Here is a 22665-nt window from a genome sequence, read left to right as displayed (position 1 = left end):
ATACAGACCAGGTACAGGGATTGAGATTGCGTGAAATTTTCTCGTGAGATTCGTTTTAAAATTAAATATTTGATAAACGTCAAACGAGAGAATAATATTTTAAATCTAAACACGTTTCTCGTTACGTCGTCGTAGTCAGGTCCGATACACCAAGGTTCTGGAAATATTGTAAACAAAACGTTAATTTTCACAAGGATACAATGACCGAGGACTAAACGAGCCAGGCACAATCGAGAAACGAACGAGTTTCTGGGTGTGGTGCTCGAAAAGGTGCTCTCGCGATCCACGAAGTCTCGAGTTAACGTGCCGGGGCGATTTATAACTGGTTCTATTGGTTGTTGCCATTTCTGTAACACACGTGGGTATTGGGAGCACCCTATATAGCACGTTGCCCAGCCTTTCCACCTTTCCCTGAATCGCTGGGATATTTGCTTCGAGCGTGGCCTGCAAAATTTGTTCTTGACCTTTCGTTCGCGCGAGAGTTCAAGTACAGACGTACGTGACTACTTACGAGCGTACTCCAAGTTTACTTTGCAATGTCAACTCGCGATAACACGGTGTATTTGATACAATTCTTAATCACTGAATTTTGATCATTATTTACAGGCTCTCGTACTATACTGTGTTTACGCGCAGGGCGTTTTATCGTACACGCTCGAAGAAATATCACGCGAAAGTCAGTTCTGGGTTCAGTTCGAAAGAAAATGATTCGACATATCCGCTATGGAAAAGATAAATCTGCCCATGAAAAGTTATCCTCGAATTGTAGCCGTGTATTCGACGCATCGTGAGACACGTTGTATCTCTCTGACACCTATCGGAAGCTTCAAATATTCGAGGAAATTTCACCGGTTGATACCGAAAGCAACGGGACAAAAGTCTTCGAGATATTTTCATACTTCACGCTTCGTGGCACGTGCAATTGCACGAATCCTTGTAGTTCGGCTGTAATTGACGTGTTCGCGAGTTAAAACGTTGCCTAGCGTGTAGAATGTTTTTCGTAAAGCAATTTCCACGCTGTAACATTTAAACGACCACAACAACCGACCCGAACGTTTCAAACGCGAAAATCAGCGATGCAACGAATTTTAGAGAAAACGGATAAATTCTGGGACACATTCTTCACGTTGCGCCACAGAGTGACTTAATTGTTGTACATCGGAACGAAATGCACGAAAAGTGCAGAGATTGATCGAGCCTCGTGTATAATTCATCAGTAGGAAGCTCGGTGTATGCGTAACGCGATAGAACTCGCATTATTTTAAACAGATCACGTGTCAGTCTGTTGACCATCTCTGTAACTGTTCGAACGATTCGATTGTTTATTTTTACATATCCGCTACTATTTACGGAGAAACGATGCGCAGTTAGCGTTCGATCGGTGTCACTTTGAAATTTGCATTTCACGAATCTCCGAGACAAATGGTACGATACACCGATATTGTTCCACTGTTTTAACCTGTTGCACGTACGATACGAATCGGTTATTTTCTCTCGAAAGGTACGTATGTATTTCGTACAGTGTTTGCGAAACACTCGATGTACAAACGCTTGGTTGAATTTTTACCAAGACTTATCGAAAATTCGATCCGTTCAAAGTTAACATTGGAAAATTCCTACGTCGTCGAAACGATCGAGTTCGTGTAACGAACGATATTCGTAATATCGTAACGCAAATTTCAAATACATGGAGAGCAATCGAGTGTTCAGGATATTGCCTTACCTGGGTCATTGGTTGAAGATTAATTAGGAGCGAGACGAGGCTTCCTTCGGTTCGCGAAGAAGACTCACGTGAACATGACCGGAGGAGGTACCGACGATGAAACTCGAAACCAGTTGCGTGTCGATTGCAGAAAAACGAGCAGTTTAAAGTCCTCGAGGTAAGTTCACAGCACTTCACGACTGCGTGACAGTCTAACCGGTACTGTACAGCCGAGACGATACAAAAAGGATCGGCGACTGAGGAGCAGGGCACGCGAGTGCTGCCTCTGTCTTCGGCTGATGCCCGTGGAACACGGGAACCGCATCGGTGCCCCCTCTACCGTCCTTCCTTTCCTGCTTGCCTCTTCGATGCTCCGTTACTCCTTCCGCTTACATCTTTCAGCCTTATCGAATTGATACGATGCTTCTCCGAAATTATATCAAACGTGACCAAACCGCACCACAAACGAGTAGTTCTACTCGAACGAGTACGGTTACCGAGACAGTGCGATAAGCAGACAGATAATGAAGATTAATTCCAAGTTTCGAAGTGTACCACGATTTGCCAAAACGTTGTAACAGCAACAAATTTTCGTCGGTGCCAACGTCTTCAAAGTAGAACGAGTTGCATAAAGATTCCAGAGTTTCTAATGAAACGCGTAGGTGTTCATTTTATTTGAAGAAAAAAATGTTACTTTTCTTGCAGCACTTCCTTGCTTGGTTGTGCTCCGTTACTTCGTTTGCGAACATTCCTTCGGCGTCTTAACGCGTAATTGGAAAACTACGAGAAATTATTTTTTCCTACTGTAAAGAAATGGGTTATTACACCGAGCCGGCCTATTTCAGATTTTCCTAGTTCATGTTTACTTCGAGCATGCGATCTTATCGTTTGGCATAACTAACGTTCAGGTCTTATGCGATAAGAGTGCTCAGTTTCTATGGACCTTGGTTCATAGGTATTAATTTCTTTAATACCGTGGCTCTTGATTTTTTCATTTCAATTTACCATTTCGAGCTATTTTTCGATCTCTTTCTTCACAGCTACTGTTATTATGGTGTTGCAATTCATTTTTATAGCCAATTGTTTTCCTTCGCTACAGAAATTTGAATATGCATTGTAGTTGCAATATTTTAAAATATATATACAAAGATCTTTCAAAATATTGGGAATTTTTGTCTTTACAGCCGTTCGAAGAGTACTATTATACCTCTGTTAATAAATTTTTCTTATTATAACATAATGTCGCGCAAATAACCATATTAATTTTAAAGTATTGTTATTATTAAAAATTTTTCAGCGAAACAAATAGAAGTACGTACTATATACTCACTTTTCACATTTTTTAATTCGTGTTTATCAATAAGGAATCGCATCTGTTTAAAATAATTGGAAGAAAGCAGTTCAAGAAGATTTTATTCCAATTGCAATAACTTTTTATTTTGTAGTCTTCTACCTTCGATATGAGCAATTAAAAATTAATTTTCTTTCAATGGATGGTTCAACAGTTATAATTTTTATCGAAGAAAATTTAGTACAATTCTTCAAATAGTTGTGAAGTCGACAAGTTTTCAAATGTTTAAAATCCTTTGAAATAGGTTGAAATATCGCTACAATATATCAAAATTTCAACCGTTATTCCAAAAAGTATTCAATTTAATACCAAACGGTGTTTTCGAAAATTTATTATATTAAGAAAAAAATTGAAAAATATATTATCGTCCTTACAAATTACGTTTTAAGAGTTGTAATACCAAATTTTTACTCTTTATTCTAAAACTTTAAAAAACTACAAAACATTGAACAAACACACTTTGGTATCTTCTATAATTTTATACTCATTTGGTATTTATTGTGTAATTTCCTTAAACATGGAATAGCAGAACATATGTACTTTTATTTCAATAACAACATATTGCAGTTATTATTACGGAAATGAAAAGTATTTCTTCGACTCGCGTACGAAAAGAAAAAATGACAATTACAACAGAGTCCTGTGGATTTCGATGTACCTTAATGTATCAACCAAACATTAATTTGCATATTACGTCCTAATATATTCAAAATCTCTGAATAGTGGTCCGGGTTTAATGCTTCTGGTAGTAACCTTCTATAATTTGGTATTTCATTGGAGAGATTATATTTGCATAATTAATTCCGAATTTAGAATAATGAATCAGGTATATGTTTCACAGTTCTACCTACCGTTACACTTCTCACCGCTGTATTTTCCTTCACTTCTTTCTACACATTTTCCATAACTGTACAGCTCCACTAGACGCTCGGTGCGAAGCAAACCGAAAGATAATGAGATATGAGTGGTACACGCGGTATCTCAATTAATCAAAATCATAGACATAACACTGTTAATAATAGAGTCTTGTTCACAGCGTCACGTTTGACAACATTAACAATTTTATCATGTACTCGTTGCATGATGTATGGTTTTAAGGTTTATTAAAGCCTACCGATAAAATTACTTTCAGTCACGTTTATGTACCTGTTTCGTAATACTTGTCAACTTAAGCAAGAAATTAGTACTCCACTGTAATTAAACTTTCTAATACGATGATTTATCGACGAAAGTCAAGGGAACAGGATTACAAGTTATGGAACTTGAACTTCTTATCTGATTCCGTTCAAGAAGTAGCGCTTCGTGCTTTGGGAAAAATTTCAGGGAAACTCGTTTCGCGATTTGACGCATCAGTGCGTTCTGTACAACATTTCATTATTCTTAATTAATTCCTGATGGATATTTTGTTATTCTTCTATTATTTTTTCTTTTTTTTCTTCTTTTTTCACCGTTGTAACATTGTGAACGCGTGTGAGAGGAAGCGTGGAACGGTGCATTCGATATGCTAGATAGCATTCCTCTAACTCAGTGACATACTCGAATACGTGAAAGTTTAACGGTGCGTAATAAACATTTACTTCACCACCTTCCTTGCAATGGTTGATACAAATTAGAGAAATAGTGGGAAATTTTACGTTCTTTCATTACTTTTACACATTCACACTTATTTCATATTCTATATTTAAGAATACGTTTGGACTTTTCAATCAAAACGTTTAAACGTGTAATTTTACAATATTCTTGCATTCAGATTCTTTTCAAATTTTAAACAGAAAAATTTTTAAAAGCATTAATTTTTCAGTATGAACGCGTACAATTTTTATATCCAGTCATTGTTAGATGTTCGTTACTCTACAAGTATAATTACAACTTTGAGTAACAACGTTTCGTGTTTATTCTAAAATGAATTTCTCAGAGCGACGACTTTACGTTATTGAAATTTATGTACACTACATTATTAGAAACTCTGCTTAACTTTAAATTATCGTGGATGCACGTCAGGAATAGAAATCGATGTCATTTATAATTCCTTGTCAAGTTATTTGATATTTTACTAAATCGACACATATGACATGTGTATCTGAAATTTGAATTTTGCAGCATGACGGTATAAATTGACGGATGTTCGATTGTAAATCATTACAAATTAAATTAAAGTGAAGAAATTGCTTGCAATACACTTGTATTAACTTTCGAGAAAATTTTTCTCTGTATTATTTAACATTTCCTGTCTGGTAGACTATCTTTCTTATACAAGAAATTGTAGACAAACTAAATGTAGCATCTGGACAGGATTATAATACTGTAATGAATATTAAGTTATAATTTTCAAAATTCAGAGCTAGAGATGAAGATGAAACAATGTAAACAAAGATACTCCGAATATTTTCGTCTTCAAAATTGTTGGATTTTGCCAGATTGAAATACCAAAGCTAGTAGTTCATTGTAGAGAGCATAAAGAATTAAATTAGAGCTATTTCAATTAACCACACCAAGCATTGATAAAGTGACACAATTTTAATTATTCATTAAAGGAACATTTTATAGGATCAATAGGAGCTTTGCGGACCACACGTTCGGTTAAACGCATTTCATTTCGCTATTATGATTATTAATATTGATTAGAACGTATTTCGATTGAGGCTTCAGGGATTAATATTTTTGAAAATTGAATTATCATTCATCTTTATCAAATGGCTCTGTTGTCAGTAATCGACAGAATCTTTTGTAGAAGTCATTTATGTGACCTGTGAACATAATAGTAAGTAAAGTTAATTGCACAACTGTCAAGTAGAAAGCATAACAATTTAGTTCTCAATCAATGTAGAATCCTGTCGTGCAGATTATACTTTCCCTTAATGACGAATCTAGAATTATTTGACGTACCTCGAGTACATGTCTGTAATACTTTACTTAGAAAAATTGTCCTCTTTTCATTGACAGTACAGTGAAATTGCGTGGAATGTGGAGCAAGATATACTCACGACAGGAGAACCCCAAACTGTACCACTTTGATTTAACAATCTCTCGTCGAATGATAAAATACATATTTCTAATATGTGCAAAATATTAGGCATAGTTCCTTCATAATTTGAAATATATAATTTATTAAAGTTACGTGTCTAGTCTTAGAAGTTGCCACGGAGAAGTGACGTATTGCATGGCTTGTAAATAGAAAATTCAGCGATCAAATTTCCATTAAATAATGTTTGTTTTTAGATTTCATTCTTCTTCTCTTTTTTTGAAATTTCATCGCGTTGACAGTGCACACGATTTAGAATGACGGTCATTGTACATGCAGGAAAAACTTTTCTGAGAGAAGAAAACTTTTCTAAGAAAAATTTTTCATTCTGTTAATCACTTAAATAACTTCCAAATTTGTTTAATTATGGGACACTTTTATCTCACAATATATTTACAGAATATTCAGATTTATTTCTGATGATTTAGTTTTTAAAATGAAAAACATCTAATTAATGCACTCAATCGCACTGTATTTTTTAAGAAGAGTTGGAATAAAATTATGCGAGCACGGAAATATAAATAATTAATTATACTTTATTATGTTTTTATATATTTGACACTCCGTGTACCTACGTGACCCGTTGTTTGTGTATGCGGGAAATGTTTTGTCATACCTACACGCACTGTGAGTGAACGAAACACAAATAATAATAGCGATGTGCCATGTGCAAACACAAGAGTCATCTGATACTATATCACCTTCATTTGTCACGCAATTCTCCGTGTTATCTTATGTGTATTCTTTATCCTCCACGTTTCTGAGAGACGATCTATAACATAGTGGTTAGAGCTGCCATTTACCAAGCGTACTGTACGTTGATCCTCGCAAAGCCAAGACTCGACCAACAACCTTTGTATCGATCAAACCTCTGTTGTTTCAAACGTTTACAGTAGAGTAAATTATTTAAACTTGACTGATTTATTTTAAAATTCACTCGAAATTAATTTCTCGCCGTGAAGCGGAGCGAAATTTGAAAGCACCTTTCATTAAGTTGCTCTAGAGTAATTATTACCTTGCTTCGCTCCGACAAAAAGCAAACATTGTTTCGAAGAATTGAAAAATATAAATGACATATGCACAAGGAGTGCATAATAATTTAGTTCAAAAAGCACAATTATGTATGCAGTATCATTATCGAAATTTTAAATAGTTTCTAGTTACTAACCTTACTTTAACAAAGCCTATACAATTTTATTTTTAACGGCTAATAATCACTTATTCATTTGTCAAAGCCAAAAAAAAAATTACTTTAAATTATTACTTAATAAAAATAATCATTGCAAATTATTTTGTGTCCCCTCCTCAATGGAGTATGCAATCTTGGAGAATAACCAGATCGATGTCAAATTGCAGCGTCTTATAAATAATTTTCGAGCATGGGTTTAAGGGTAACAATATCCAAGCACTGCGATCGGGACCGTAGTTTAATTTATGAGTCTCTAAATCAGCACCGGACACCCACCATGTTGAATTTTCCCAGGCTATCGACTTCACTTGCCCTTTTCTTGGCGACAAAGGTAACGCCTTCGGCAAAGGACAGGGTGAAGTCGAGACCAATGATAACCCAATTTACAAAAACCAAATTATGACTCCACCCTAAGCAAGTCTTCGTCACGGCGTATCCGTTCGAGTGAGATCAGAGCCTTATACAATTTTGTAACAGCACGATCGCACAAGAGATCGTACAAGAGAGCTTAATGTAACTTTGTATTATACCTATAGAATCGCACAAGAGATCCTGAGACAATTTGGTACCATCACGATCACGATAAGACCTTGTAAAATACATAAAACACAGTTAAAGTTATATTTTAATCCGGTCCATTTTCGTTCACAATTCATTGCTTCAAAACCTCTTCAACGCCATTAATTTATCGTTGATGGAGTAGTCTTTGGGTACGCACAACAGTACAAGTTATGCACACACGATGCAATCTTTATTGAAATCCGTGTGAAGACAAACCATTTTGTGTTATTTAACCAGTTTTAAGGTTTTCGATCATTTATAAGTGTGACTATAATAATACTAAATAAGGACTCTTGTTACGTCAAATTCTATTTCTCAATTTTCGTTTTCATTAATATTTTTATTTAATTATCATTAATTACTTTCATTAATTATCATGAATTACTTTCATTAATTCTCATTAATTACTTGGTACATAGCTATCTAGAAAGTTTGTAGTCAGCGGTTAGGAAGAATTTGATTAAGATGATGCAAAAAAAGGAACTGTTATATTTGTATTTATCTTATGGTTAGTGCAATGTGTTTAATATGTAGGTATACGTATACTATATGTACATATAAAATCATTTAAATGTATGATCTCACAATCAGAATTAAATGGTAGCATTATGTATATGATTCTTTATAAAAACATTTCTTAAAATTTCGAAGAAATAACTTTGTGGAAAATTTAGTTCTTTTTACTGTGTTTGTTCTTTCGAACAGTTGTTCCATACATCTATAAGTAACGGAGGTACTTTTGTGTAATATTTAATATTTTAAAAACATTAACGTTGATAATAATGCCTAAAAAAACAGGACCATGAAAATAGACATCTATACTCTAAGAAAAGAACATGCTGTATCAGAAATAGTTTTATGTCGGTACTTTTGTCCGGTAAACGGTTAACAAAATTATCCTCGATCTTTTTACTGTGTTTTAATTTATAAAGAAATATGAAGAACACTCTATACATTGTGAACAATTTTTATTATCTAATTCGTAGCCAATCTTCAAACAGTAATAATACAATATATTAAATACTTATGAAGAGTGTTAAAATGAAAATATTTTGTAGTTCCAAAATTTTGAACATCTTTCAAATATTGTAAAACTAGGTTTAAACGGGCATTCTGTTTTTATATAATTTTATATATTTGTTATTCACTTTTACCATTCGCAATGAAATATCGGGTGCGTTCAGTATCGATTTACTACTTCCCCCTCGTTGAATACCATTATTTTCAAATAGATGGAGCAACATGTCCTACAAAATTCTCCCCTTTTTGTAGAAATCTATATTATCAATATACAGAACAACGAAATAAAACGTTTTTTCTGCGTTTTCATCGATATTAAAATTAATCGAAGAGTTGTGCACTAATGCAATATCTGCATTTAATCGTTAACATTTTTGATTATACGACGTTTCTACGAATTGCAATCGAAAAATAATTTTTAACAATCACTTTTTATTAATGAACAACTTTTTCATGATTTCGAAGATATGGAAATAATTAATGAAATGATTCAGCGGAATCCATGCTTATTAGAACGTAAATTAAAATTACGCGAAAAGAAGTACGTAAAAAGAAATATCCTTTGATCTGTTTTTTGGACGTTCATGTCAATATTGCAAACAAGATTGAATGTGTTTGTACATGTTTAATGAATGATAAATGAATGAGAAATTCAATTCAGTACGTGTACAGGTATATTGCGCAGAAATGAATTTTAGTTATTAAATTCCATGCTAAATTTGCAGCTCTCTGTGGTATTGATTATGCGAGCAATATTTGATATTACAACTTTTCTTTGCTTTTTTGAAGCGGTTACCTACAAAGTAGTAAAGACTATTTTTTTATACTCTTTGAATTGATTGTGACGAACCATATCGTTGTTAAACAGGTTCATTAAAGATATGTATGTAACAAAAAGGAATATACCTACTCTTTTTATTATAGATTATTTCGATTTTTTGTACCGAAGATAATCAAAAAGATACGATCAGAAACGTTTAATAACAATTAAACAACCGAAAAATTTATTCTATCAGAGATAGAAGCGTGTTTCGATTGTTATAATATCAGTGACTTGTTTGCTTGTATCGAGTGTTAAATTAGAAATAGACCATCTCGTTATACTATTATTTTCAATAATAGGAAGAAATATTAGTTATAAGAGCAATTTGACTTCAATGGGAACATACTATGATGATAATAATTTCTTTATGGTCGAGGTTATTAGAGAGGAAGTGAAAGTCAACTTTATTTTCTTAAAGAAATATTATATTTTCATAATATATATATGCCGTGTCGAAGGTGTCAATCTAAATGGATAATTATTTTTGAACGTGCTTTTTTTCAGTGATATTTACTTTCAAAGATTAATTTGCGTCTACTAATAATACACAATAAAATGTTAAAAATTGTTTTCTTTGTTCAAAAATCATTTTGTATCTTAGTGATGAAATTAAATACATATAATTGTATAAGATTATTTATATAATCACCATAACTTTTACTTTTCGTGTAGAAGAGTTTTTCTTACGATACGAAAACTTGAGTACTATTTTTATCTTTGTCTATCGATTTATATCATATTCGCTGACAAACATCTGCCCTTGTTTGACTTACGTTAGGCCATAGATAAGCACGAAAAGGTACCATATGTTCTATGGATTGATCTTTTTTGGTAATGCATGACAAAAATGAACAATTTCGGCATCGTTTTATCAGAATGTAGACACATAATAAAGATACAGTTATATAATATTGTGTATACAGTTTACATAATTGCCAGAGGTTTTTAAACATGTTGAAAGCACTCTCCTTCCTCTAAAAAAGAATGAATTTCTATGCTTGAAATTTACAGATAAAGCATTTTTGTTACAAGTAATTTAACCAATTAAAAATTAAATTTTTTCATTGATCTTGATTTAACGAATTTTTATCTCATTAAATATAGATTATTTAAGAAGTACCTCTGGTCGAATAAAATACTTGAAAAACTCTCGTACTAGGGATCGAAAATTTATTGAATTTTTCAATTATCGGTAATTCAATAAAATTTTCAATCAATACCGGTTTGTCTGTAATTTACCAATATTTGTTTTTTATTTTTAAAAAAGGTATCAATATTGAAAATAAAAAGCAGTAAATGTTGATAATAAATATTGTATTCAGATATTCTCAAGCATCATAAAATTACATAAGTAAATAAAATTTAATTCCATAAAAAAAGAATATAAAATACACTAAACGAGAAGAAAAAATGCTTGTAGTTGTAAAATTGTATAGTTATCATTTCTATATATTTTTCTTCTATTTTTCATTCTTAAAAATAATAAATTCGATGAATTATATTAAAGAAAATTTTAACTAAAATTGAAAATAATGAACGATTCGAAGGTCCTTCGAAATCGTATCGCTAAATCGAGGAATTTTATATAGCCTTGGTATTGCTAACTACATGGAACAACAATTTACGTTTTGTAAATATTATCGTAGAAACTGTATTAAAAACTTTAAACGCATTTTTCTTAATGTTTTAAAAAATAGTCTCTATGATACTTGAAAAGGTAATTGTTCAATCGACTTGATATTTTAAACACACGTTCCACATATAAATGTCCCCGTCATATTCTTGTTAGAGTAACAAATGAAATTTGGAAAATGTCTGGAAAAATCGATACTAGTGATATTGTTCACCGTCACTCTGTTGTATCTAACTTTTCGAGTATAACTTTATAGACTAAAAATTATTTTCAATTATTTACTTCTGACCTTCGTAATAGGGGCTGTAGTTGCAACCACGAGACAAGCACGGCTTATGTTCCAGTATGTAACAATTTAAATTAATATTTCCGTTATGTACAAACACGTACACAACATCTCCTTCAATCGCGTATAAATATACAAGTAAAGTTATCAATTAAATTACTTTGAAGAATTATTACCTATTTTCGAATTGAAAAAAAGATCCCCTCAAATCGAAGATCACGAGTTACCTTTACCAACTCCCAAATGAATATTATTCGTGTAATTTACATTCTGTTTGCAAATAACGCCAAACGTTCGATGCAGATACTTTTCACGACACCATTGATCAGGGCAGTTCGGAAACAAAATTCTGTTCTGACCGTGTCGTCCTCTGTTCCCGCATCTATCGAATAGTCATCATTCGAATTACAAATTTATCGATCAGGAAGTTCCAACGTCTAGTCATCAGCTGCTCGCTCGAGGCTCCGAGACCCCTTGCATAAATTGAAGAATCTTTTCACAGGAGGGTTCAACGGAATCGGTTGATCCCGCAGAAACGATAAATTCCGCTTAGCGAGCAGTGACAAACTCCTAATTTCTCTGCAGGACATCGTCGGTCGTGCGTCACTCTTGATCTCACGGGTTCGCATTAGCAAAGCAATAAGATGACCACCTACGGTTTTGCAATCGATCTGAACGACGCGGGACGTCCAAACATTCTTCTCGATGATGTCCTTTCAAAGACAACTCGATTTCCTTATTGTATCAATAACTATTTTATTATCCAATGGATCGTTTAAATGGTTACTCTTTCTTGAACAAAATAAACGCATCTTACTTTTAGTCTTCTCCAGCAGTATATTTTTTATTCACGTTTTCGATCTTCTATCGCGTTCCTCGTAAGAAATTAATACGATCAACGTTCGAGGTAACTATCGAATGAATAGTCGTACATACGGACGAAAAGTAAATTACAATTGGAGTTAGTAATTACGGTATAAACAGAGTTTCTTGAGGCATTAAAGTAAATACGTACGTAGTTTAATTATTATTGTCGTTGAACCGTTATCATAATCTCTCGTAAAGCTGCTTCTATTTAATTATTTTTGGGCGAGGGACCTGAACCGGATCAGATTTGACAGACAATGTTTCTTTTCTTGCGATGATCGTTGATCGATACTTGTCTTCAATCAAAGTAAGAATGTTAAAGAAACGAAACCATAATTAGTAGAAAAATAAAGGTTGATTGGAAGGTTCGTTTCTGAATTGAAAATGTAGTAAAGAGTCGTTCTTGGTTCCACTTCGTGAGTTTTTTAACGTTGTATTTGCTTAATGGTACGATTGCTATGGTATCATGGTTTCGCTGGTGCAGAACATTAGTGTCAAAGTTATAATTCGAATTGAATAGGAACGATACTTAACGTATTAGTTTTGCTTCGAGTTGCTGCGTCAACTTCTTGCGTTTTAACGATTGCCTATTATTATATTATAGTATAAGCTTGCAGTATTCCAGAATGAGTCCCTAACGATTAATTTGATCTTCCTAACAAGCAGCTTCAGTCTCTGTACGGTATAAGTCGGATTACTGACTCGACTGAGATCGACTACATATATACATCTATTTATGTGTAGTTATCCCGTGTGCTATCTTTCTCATAATTAAGATGATAAACTGATGCCCAGATTGGTTAAACAATCTGCCAAGAATCCGGTAATAAATATTTCACAAAATTAAGAGCCCGTGAAGTTCGTATAATGACCAGATAGTTTCGATTCGAAACTCGTGTGACTTTCTCGGTGCAGCGACACTTAGTAGCAAGAATGTTTGCCATTTAATTATAATTGCCGCCAACCGATATTAAAATATGCAGTAGCGTACAGTTGCTTTAATCACCGTCATCGAATTAATAAATCGATCGTCCAGTGATTCGTGTGTTCAATCGTTTCGAGTTAAGCAATATCGAATTTACTTAAATCGAATAAGTTACTTGGAACAAATAGGGGGAAATTGAAAAGAAACCCGTTAAATGGTTTAAAAATACATTTCATTCAAACGTAGAAGTAAAATATTATTTACCTCGATGCTTTTATCGGCGATATTGACCTTCTCAAAAATATTGACGCATGCGTGAAAATTTACTTTTCAAGTCATTTGAAATACAACAGGAAGGAAACAACTACCGAAATTGTGGAAAAAATATTCACGATAGATGTTACGAGTTTTATGTTTCAAACAAAGTGATTCGTTTCCGATGCAATTGAAAGGATATCGTATAAAATATTTCCGTGCAAAGTTCTCGAAGCAAATGTAATATGAAAATTTCTGAATGAATCGTAAAGAACGAATGTAGGAGCAATAATGATAATTTAAATTAAATGGTACAGTTTCAACGATAAGTGACTTTTGTAACTAATTCTTAATGAGAATTGATGATATCTTAACGGGAGTCTGGCATTTTCATTATTTACAGGATTCGGAAAATACGAACTCATTTGTCCTTGTTTATCGTATAACTCGTAAGCTATTCATTACTGCTTCCGGCGGTATAAATAAATGAAAGAGTAGGCTGCGGGTGTGAAACGGTACATTTTAAGGGCTTCGATGAACTAATATCTCAGAGTGACGCGCCAAATCATCGGGGGGTAAATTAAAGTAAAGTCTTAATTGAAATGCCATACACTGTACACGTCACTGGATCTAGAGTCGGTCAAATGATCTATTTGAGTCAGTTGTGGCGCCAAGAATTTGTGCCGTAAAAATATAATTATAGTTAGTTCAGTTGTCGAGCAACGAACTCACTATTAAATTCTTTTAACACGAATGCCTTCGATATCCTCAGTAGTGAAACTAAAAAATATTTCTTCTACTCTCTTTATTCTCTACGTATAATTTACGAATGATAAATACTAAACCTTCGTTATCTATCGTATATGTCAATCAAATGTGTGATTTGCGTATATTTGAAGTAGTTTATAACAGTCGAGCGTATTTTTTGATTCGAGTATTTACATTTTTTACATATAAAGCGATTGAAAAGTTTTACAATTGCTCTGTATTTTTTTTTTAAATGTCGACCAACTCAATATTTTATATCAACTGAAAAGAATATGTTTTATTTACGTACATATAAAATATTTTCTATTGTTCGCGTATCTCTATATTGCGAACGAAACAAGGGAATATGTTTTAAATAATCGTACATTTACTGCATTCATTGACGGTTACAAGTCCATGTGTACAGCGGTGAGAAATACCAACTCTCGTTAAACAACAAGCGAATGATTTTTTACATCCCCAATGATAATTAGCGTATGAAGTACTACCCAATCGAAGACATCGAGAAGACCTAATGTAAATACTATGTGGGATCTTTTAAAAATGGGAAAAATTTGTTCGGTCATTGATAAATAGAATGACTATTTTTTCCAGTCGCTTGGTTTCCTTCGGATTCGGAAATTGAATCTCGGATCGGTTTCAATTTTGAGTTGCTCGAATACGCGAGTGTGCCGATAGCCTTAATGTAAACGATGTGAACAGCGTTTTATTATCCACGGAGATTAATTAAAAGTTTCAAATGATAAGTTCTTAAGTTTGCAAAACTATTCAGTAGCTTTGTTCGGACACCGTAAAACTTGCGATATTAAAATGCTTTGAGAAAAGCTGTTATCAAAACGTAAAGAAATGTTATTTACTTATACTTATATTTTACGTTACATACATTTACGTTTAAACGGAAATAGAAGTTGATATTACTTATTTCATGCCACGTGGAGTCCTGTTTTTCAACCACACACTGCATCATAGATATCATAGTTTTTGTTAATTGGATAAAATATTTCAGAAAATGTGAGCATAATTTCAAACTAATTCAGTGCACAAAGATTGTATACGAAAACAGTAAATATTCTTTTCTACGGATCTTTTCATTTTTTTCTAGTTCGGGTGAAAATAACTGTAAAATAATAATCTGTTCGTAGTTTTCATTTTCATGGACTGTACGAGGCATAATTGTATTCACCGAATGAGATAGGTATCATTTTTGGTAATTATTCGAATAATTACTATATATATATATAATAAAAATAATTATTTAAAATAATATATATATATATATATATATATATATATATATATATATATTATTTGTAAAAGGTTAAGAATACATTTTTTAAACTTAAAATATAAAAAAGTGTATCTCGGAATGCGCTGAAGCTGTTTGTACTCACTCTTGTCGTAGAACCGGACACAGACTTGTCATCGGTGACGAACTGTCTCAAGTAAGGGGTTGGGAAGAAATAATTGGACATAAATCCATCTGTGGCGATTCGACGTGGTCATTACGCCAGTAGAAGCGTGCCTTGCCTCAAGTGCAACGCAAATATAGGCCGCGTACGCAACCGCACCTACTAAATATTACCTGGGGTCTGCCTGAAATATGCCAGTGATGATAAATAGGACGCGATAAGTGGCGAGTAACCCGTAGGCGGTAGTGGACATATCCGTTGGGGAGGTCACGGAAATTCGAGGACTCAATATGGTTTGAGTAGACGTACGCTGGGATCGGAATAATGATGATGTTCCCTTTGTTTGAGGTATCGATGTGTCAGCTCCAACAGTTTTTATGGATGTCAGAATTAGTGATTGAATACCGAGGGATATAATTAATAGGTTACCGCGTAAATCCTTTTTTTGCAGGATTTACTATACATAAGAGTCTTGTTTCCGCGTGACCCTTTGCGCATACATTTATTATAGGATCTAATATCGTTAGTGCACTGTTAATTGTGTGTACAAACGATTTCATAGAAGCGTTTGAAACGACTAATGATATGGGTACACGATTATGGAGTAAGAGATTTCCTTCGAGGGAATGTGTGTAAATGCCAAAAAATGTGTCTTTATACACGATATATCGTAGAATTTCTGGAAGGATCGAAAATGTAAGAATATTATTAGTTAATACGGGTTGTTTCACTTTTAGTCATCGGTGGTATTGAAGAATGTTTCGAATGAAAATTGCAGTGTGTCGAAGGGTGTCCAAGTTGCATAGTAAAGATACGACGAATACTGATACAATGTATTATCTATATATCGTGTATGCAATTTAATTTTAAATAACAGGTCCTTTTAAAAAGTGAATGCTTCTCTTGTATATTCCAGCAGACAAAACTTATGCAGCGACCTCGAATATCCTGTCGCGTAACGTAAAAGACAAGTTACGAAGAATGGCGTGTAGTTACCAGCCTTGTCAAAATGTCTTGTCTTATTATTTGTTTTAATTTTCTAAAATTGGTTGGATGTTCGGATCTTTGCATATTGTAATATCGTTTTTTCATGGATCGGTACGAGATTCGCTATTGTCACTTCTAGCGAGTCAGGGTAACGATGATATTGTCGTCGTTTAAGATATCGATATTGCCTCTTCGAAAAGAGTTTACGTTCAACGATATTTTATATACACACTGTGTCATTTAATGTAAAAGAAAAGCGACGAAGAACAATGTGCTCTATTATTTTCTCAGAGTTAATCTATTTAGGGATAAATTATTTTATTTGAAATAAACAAAAGTTTCATGGTTGGATAAATTATTTTATTTGAAATAAACAAAAGTTTCATGGTTGGATAAATTATTTTATTTGAAATAAACAAAAGTTTCATGGTTGGATAAATTATTTTATTTGAAATAAACAAAATTTTCAAGGTGTACGTATATACCGATATCTTTAAGGAGGTTAAGACCGACGCGCACAGTTTTAGTTTCAATAAAACGTTCAATGAAAAAATTACAAAATTTTACTGGTAAACACATAATGTCGAATTAAATTTTATGAAGCGTGTAGGTAAAACGAATAACGCGTAATTTACTTACATCATTCTGGCAACCACAAGTCAGGATCAGTGTTTGTCAAAATAAATAAGGTACATACAAATAATGACAAGGAACTTTTGTCATCCGATAAAGAGGACGAGTTTGTGAAACTTGTACATAAATATTAACCTACCTTTGTTCCGATGTTTCAAAAGCAATTGGATTCCTAGATCTGTAAATACGATAATGTCGCTTTTAAACTCGTTGAGTTTCTTTCTCTTTTCACAGTGCATTACGACAAATGTGAATTATTGCATGGAATTCCAAAATAACTTTCAAATACAGCGATACGTTTGTAATTTCATAAATATATTAACGGTTGAGTGAAAAATCACAAGAAGAGACGAATGTAAGAATCGTTAACGATCATAAGTAGCTTATAGAATAACAGTTCTGCTATTCATGTTCCACGGAGTCATCGATCACGTTGGAAACGCTTGAAAGAGGTCGGTCACGTGATATTTCAATTCTCGAAACTTCAAAAGGTGTATTTCCTAACTTTGCGTTGAAAGGACAGCTTTATGAAAAAAGAACCATCGTATTTCTCCCTTCGATCTTCGCCGTGTCAACCGGGGTCTGTGTGTTTCTATTTTTCGATGCTTCGTTCTTTCGCGTCAATCTTTGATTCAGTGTTAGCGGTTCAATATCGTTTATCGAGTATTGACCAAAATTCATACGCACTTCGCGATTAGGTTTTAATAGATTGCTCAATAAGTTTTGTCGTTCGATAAGAAATGGCGCTATTAGGTTCGTCTTTTTTTCTAAAGATGGTACTACAGTTCAATGAACATGTGTGAAGTTTCGTGTAGATCTCTCGATTTGTATATTTACAGTTGTTCGAAATTGAAGTGTCGTAGTATTCTCTTACAATGAAAAAAAACGACAAAACTTATCGAACAACCAAATATATCTTAACGATATCGCTCACGTGTGCGAATAATTCGTTTCGATCGTCGAAAACGAAAAATGGATGCAACTGTACCCACGTTACGTATCCGATTTGTTCGTTGAGAGAAATGTTTACGAATACGAGGCGATAGCGTTGTTAAAAAATGGTAATTTTTATCCTTTGATCTGAATTGCCTCGCGAATAATATGCTCATTCTCTTGTATCGTCGTATATAGACCTAGCTTGATCTTCGATATGTGGGGAGCTCCAATCGTCGCAATGAATGGTTAAAAACCACAAAGCGCCCCAACGAGCCCACCTTATCTTTTTCGTCGGATCTTGGCAACCTTTCCAGATGCTCGTTTTCTCGATTCGTTTCCCTCCTCCCTTCTGTTCCGTATCCACGTGTCAAAGGACGGAAAGAAACTTCAGGTCTTTTCCCTTTCATCTTTGAACAGGGGGCGAAGTATCACTGCGTTGACACGTATGACACATAATTGATATTTATAAGGTGCTACTTTCCGAACAACTGCAACGTAGTCGTCTTTATTATTTCACGTCTGATAAAACGAACAAATATTTTCGACGCGTGTACCGCGATGCACGCTTCTCGAATAATAACCACTTTACGTGCCGTTCGTAGAATAGAATGCGAAAAGTAATTTGCCTTTAACTACATTGAAATGGCAACGGCAATTTTTCCACGTAGACGATTTAACAATCGTGGTAAAAGTATCCGTGAAATAATTTGTTGAAGACCGGATAAGAAACACGTAGACCGTTGAATTGTTAACAATTATTCGAAGCAAATTTATCTAGCGTTTTTATTCCGCAGAGTTTGTAACGTTATAGCGAAATACGAGTAAATACAAGGAGATAGGCGACGCGATACGATAGATAGATAGATAGATAGTGAATTTTATATATGCGATACGCCAGCGCGAAAAACATATACAAAGCGTATGCGGAATATATTTTCTGAATTGATGTAATAATATTAATAATTGATTTTAAGTCTTCTGTATATATTTTTTATGTTTGCATAGAGCACAAATGTGTAAAATCTCTAGTCTAGATATACTTTAACGATACTTTCTAAGTGAAACATATTTCGATTAATTCTTCGAGGGAATAGTTTTTCAATGACCTGTACAGGGTCATTTGTACGAAGAGATCCATTGGACTATTTCTAAATTATTTGAAAAAATAGAAGAATATTGTTTGCACAAAAATATTCCAATCGAAAGGGAACATCTCGTGACAACGAGGCTTCTGAGCTCAAAAAATTGTGCTACACGATCTATCTTTCGTTGAAACCATTTTTAAATACATAGAACGATTAAATCGATACAATTGCCAATATCTGACGATCTGAAATCATTTTCGGTAATATTATTTAATAAACACACTTATTCGAAGGAAACGGAAAATATGTATATCAATTTTAAAGAAATTCGTCACCAGAACTTCTCGAAAATGTAAATTTGGCTACGTAATAACAAGTCCTGAAAATATAGAGAAAGAATCACCGACTCGAACTTGAAACTATGGATTTTTGCGTAAAACGTTCAACCTAACAAACCATCAGCTTGTCGATAAGTAAGTAACTTGTACCGCATAAATGAAATGTGAAAGCTTCACGTTTCTTTGCGTCTTTTCTGTATTCTTACGAGTCCTTCTGACTCATTCCTCGAAGTAGATGTCAGCTGCAGCTCTCTGAACAATTTCTAACTATATTTCATTTTTACTACAACATTGCGAGTTACGTAACTTTCTCCTTGGACAGTACGTTTCCCTGATTCGTTTATTCTTCCAGCTTTTTGCTTGTCGTATACCCCCCTTCGAGCCACACTATCGAAATGTCATGTTTGTCGCTGATGGAACATCTGCATTATCGTCCAACATCTTTTTCGTTGAGTCCGAGTGTGTTCGTTAAATCAGGACACATTGTATCGACAAGACGAAGTGCTATATAGGATTGCTTCGCGATAACGTCTGCTATTTTTGGCCCCCCTTTCTGTAACCTCCGTCCTTTATGTCGGCGTTTTATGTCAAACGATAACGGGGCATGTAATTTATTTACATTATTCACCTTTCAAGTACGAGTATTTTATATATCAGAGGAGACACTTTTTCCCACCAAATGTACGAGTATATTATAGAGATACAAAGGGTGTTTCAAACTTCCTTTCGAGTTATTAATATTTGTGCGGCAGATGTTTAAAGTTACGTAGGTTCTCATTTTCACCGTTAACGCGTTTTACTAAACGTTATTGTTTAATTATTGTGAATTGTAATTTGCAAACTTCGCGTAATTTGCAAAACGTAATTGTAATTTGGAAACGTGTGTTAAACTACGATATAATTGCCTTTGTGGAAACATTTGTGAATTATGTAGAAAATGAATAAGCTGATCGGTGTAAAAAAATTAGGCTACCACGAAGAAAAACGTGCAATTGCGTGCACGTTCATCGATGTACAACCGTATACCAGAACTTGTACACGTGGGCATAGTATTGGAATATTTGTTATCGATTATGTGACTAAAAATAATATTTTCTGCTACTATAACGAGAGATTGAGGAATATAGAAAGAACGAATGGCAGAATGAGAAACATTCGACGTGCAATTAAAATCCTCGAAGATATAAAAATTAGTATTTCGAGTTTATATACTTCAAAGAAGTGTCTGTTCATCGGAGTTCGAATCGAGGATCAAAGTACTTGGATTGTTCTGTGACGTTTATTCTAATTTGAAGCATCGCTTCGAGAAATTTTGAAATTCTTCAAAGTTTAACCCTTTCGCAAGTAACATTATAGGGAGGTCAAATATCGCAGTCAGATATTAATTACGTGTTAAACGAACCGTGTGTTCTCATTCATCACGCCGTGCCGCGTCAGTTGAAATATCTATGAGCAAATCGTTTCCATTGAGTAAGAACAATGTAGTTTCCGGTGTACAGTTTTGTCGGGGCGTTAATGCTATTTAACGTTACATTTAACAGGATTATTACGTAATAACGTGTATTGTACCGTGTAACTCCGAAATATATAAATATGCATTGGCTTATAAGGGTCGAATGCACGTGCGGCTCACCCGTGTTAGAGTCGAATCGTTATGCTAACGAGTACATCGTGTTTTCGTCGACGCATGTGGGCCTCTCGTATGCGTATGTGTGCGTTTGTATAGTCGCAGAAGCGAAGAATAGAAAATCTTGACGACGTTAGAAGTTATTGCTAACGATTACTCTCAGAGAAATAAACACAATGATAAATTTCATACGATTTTGCCACATTTGAGAAATGATCAGTAGTACGCTGAATCGAAATTACATTCCATTCTGTTCTTTCAAATTGAAACGAACGAGTGCTCTCAATTCAAAAATGAAAGGAAATTTCAGTAATTATTTACCGATCATTGAACAATAATGCCTTTGTTAAAGCATAATTTTTCAAGCACTGACTTTAGCAATAGGACATTGCTCGGGGTATAATAAAAATGAAAATGATTTCTTGTAAAAGAAACGAATCGAAATCAAATTTGTTCGTACGAGATTTTCTTTTCGTATGTAGCGATTTATCGCTATCTAGCTCGTTATATTCGATTACGTTTTTAATAATTTTTCCGATACATTCTTTCGAAAGCTTGAAGATAATTTTGAATTTTTTAATTACACGAATCGTTGAAAATGTAAAACTTTTATTCACTGAATGCAAGTTTGTGTAGGTTCTCGTTCTTCGAAGAATGCGTAATAAATAAATATGGATGCCCAGATTTCAATTTACACGAGTATCAGAACGTCTTTGCGCATAACTGTAAATATGTAAGTGGTTATACAAGTTCGACTGCAACTTGCATACACGGATAACAGTGTGCAACCAACTGCACAGTAAAGCATTGTTTGTCGAGCCATTAGACAGGCGTGCACGGCCACTATTTCTGTAGTTTAATTTACTGTGCAATTTTTACGGTGTACCCGTTTCACACTCCTATGATGGTTTTTTTTTTTAACTGTGCCATCATTCTGTATTTGCAACAGGTAATTCATGGACGCTTTAGTTTCGGCACTGATCCTTCCAAGTAATAAAATTATCAATCGTGCTTGCAAGCAATCTCTTCTCAATGTCGAAGTATTTTGCTGCGGATTTGAATAACACGCCTAATGTATAAAAAACACAAATGAACGACATTGTTGCTCGTTAAAAGTTTACCGAGCGTACAATATTCGTTAACGTACCAAATATTACAAAATTTTTATTCTTGGTTCGATGAACGACAGGCTTCGTTAATTAATAAAATCATTTTTGAAAATATTAATTTCGATAAAGTTACTTCACG

At 33.9% G+C, this 22665-nt stretch overlaps 1 protein-coding gene and 1 long non-coding RNA gene across 2 annotated transcripts in view; both read left to right on the top strand.

Moving 5' to 3' along the window:
• The window catches only part of LOC143149887 (1-phosphatidylinositol 4,5-bisphosphate phosphodiesterase epsilon-1), a 577853-nt gene that overhangs the window by 378640 nt on the left and 176548 nt on the right, over nt 1-22665 (top strand). The window lies entirely within an intron of this gene.
• LOC143150669 (uncharacterized) overlaps nt 1768-22665 on the top strand; it is a 70126-nt gene continuing 49228 nt past the window's right edge. Inside the window, exon 1 of the long non-coding RNA XR_012993128.1 lies at nt 1768-1880. This is a non-coding gene — a long non-coding RNA (uncharacterized LOC143150669). The remainder of the gene's footprint in view (nt 1881-22665) is intronic.

This window comes from Ptiloglossa arizonensis, chromosome 8, assembly GCF_051014685.1.
Source record: "Ptiloglossa arizonensis isolate GNS036 chromosome 8, iyPtiAriz1_principal, whole genome shotgun sequence".
NCBI classification, from domain to species: domain Eukaryota; kingdom Metazoa; phylum Arthropoda; class Insecta; order Hymenoptera; family Colletidae; genus Ptiloglossa; species Ptiloglossa arizonensis.
Note: the sequence above shows the minus strand (reverse complement) of the source record. Positions and strands in the feature narration are given on the sequence as shown.